General features: G+C 39.1%; 1 pseudogene; it reads left to right on the top strand.

The window, feature by feature from the left end:
- Positions 1-622: 622 nt before the first annotated feature.
- Positions 623-1,373, top strand: LOC138168500 (metaxin-2 pseudogene; annotated as a pseudogene).
- Positions 1,374-1,994: the final 621 nt, after the last annotated feature.

Here is a 1,994-nt window from a genome sequence, read left to right as displayed (position 1 = left end):
CTTACCTTTCTAGTCTTCTTATACCTTATTTCCCACCTGGACTCTTGAATCCAGTAACACTGACCTCTTGGCTCTTCAACTAATAAGTCATCTCATCTCTTGACTCCCAACATTTCCTTTGTCTGTCCCCCATGCCTAGAATTCTAGCCCTTCTCTGATCTGACTCCAGATCTCCCTGGCTTCCTTGAAGTCCCAACTCAAATCCTGCCTTCTATAGGAAGCCTCCCCAACGCCTCTTAATTCCAGTGCCTTTCCTCTTTTATTTATTTTCTGTTTATGGTGTATGTAGCTTGCTTTGTATATATTTGTTTGCATTAGATTGTGAGGTCCTTGAGTGCTGAGTCTCCCTTTTGCCAATATACATCTTCCATTCTAGTAAGGTCAGTCTTTTCAATCAAGTATTTTTAAGCACCTACTATGTGCCAAGAATGCCATAGTCGAGCAGAAGGAGGGAAGATAGAACATCCCATAGGAGCTTGCCCTGCCCATCCTGTGCACTGGAGTCCAGCCCCAGGAGCAGGTGTGGGCTGTAGCCCAGAACTTAACACAGCAGTAGCAAAGGCAGCAGTAGAGGAGGAGTAGGGTGATGCAAGGCAAGACCTATGTGGGCCATACTGCCAGCATGTCCCTGGTGACCGAAGTGTTAGTCTCCCAGTCGCAACTACAGAACCTTGGCCTAAAGATGTTATACTTTGTCAGTAGCTGAAAGGGGAACAAATTTTGCTTTCTGATGATGCTTCTTCTCTTGCCATTTAGGCCTTTTTCCAAATGTGTGAAAGTGGATTGTAGTGGTTTGTAAAGCAAATGCTGAATACATGTCTCCATCTGGTAAAGTATCTTTTGTTCATGTGGGAAATCAAGTGGTATCAGAAGTAGGTCCAATAGTCCAATTCGTAAAAGTCAAGGGCCATTCTCTTAGTGATGGGTTGGATGAAGTACAAACAGCAGAAATGAAAGCCTACATGGAATTAGCCAATAATATGCTGTTGACAGTAGAGTTGTATCTTCACTGTTATGATGAAGCAATGGTAGTGGAAAACACTCACTCTCAGCATAGATTTCCTTATCCTTGGCCTCTGAATCACATCTTGGAGTATCAAAAACAATGGGAAGTCAAACACAAAATGAAAGCCATTGTTTGAGGTAACAAGATTGGATCAGATCTTAGAAGATGTAGACTGATGTTAAGTTCTTTCTCAAAGACTAGGAACACAATCTTATTTCTTCAATAAGCAATCAACTGAACTTGAAGTCCTGCTGTCTGGCTATCTCTTCACAATCCTTACTGCTCAATTGACCAAAGAAGAACTCTCTGAAAAGGCAAAAAAGACCACAATTTCCTTGCTTTCTGTAAAAGAATTGAACAGAACTAGTTTGAAGAAAATGGGATTCACTTCCCTCAGGTTGGCATAGAGAGACTTGTTGAATTGACCACTTCGAGGAAAAGTCTAACTCTTAAATTAGGTTCAACTTTGTGTTTATAATAATATCAAAATTTTACAAATAAACACAACTTTTAGAAACCTCCAGTTGTTTAACAGAACTTTTATATGTATTTTGTAGCCAATGAACACACTAAACAATTTTGAATTACTCTATTGTATTCCAGATTATGTTTGTTTCCTTGAAACATGTATGCACATAAAAATAAAGCTATAACAGTTATACAAATCCCCACCCACCCACAATTGCTCTCAGCTTCTTCACGTGAACTGAAAAAGTGCTTTCAGTTCTTCCTAGGGCAAAGACAAAAGACATGACACAGGGGGTGATCTTGCTTAGTTAGATGGTAAAATTGATCATGGTGGGGGAGGAAGAAAGTGGTCATTTCAGGACTGAATAAATATACACCTAGAAAATTTGTCTATTTACAAGATATTTAGATCATATGCTAGTTTAATAGTTTAAAAAGTAATTCTTCTCCAAAATCAGTTGGATGAAAAGGGATAATTCAGAAGGCAGTTAAAGTTCATTTGATCAAAGTTCATTATTTA

The sequence above is a fragment of the Petaurus breviceps genome, unplaced genomic scaffold, assembly GCF_028583685.1.
Source record: "Petaurus breviceps papuanus isolate PSGF00001 unplaced genomic scaffold, PetGlider_PUasm1.0 37, whole genome shotgun sequence".
Classification (NCBI taxonomy): Eukaryota; Metazoa; Chordata; class Mammalia; order Diprotodontia; family Petauridae; genus Petaurus; species Petaurus breviceps.
The sequence above is the reverse complement of the archived record's forward strand: the minus strand, read 5'-3'. Positions and strand labels throughout refer to the sequence as shown.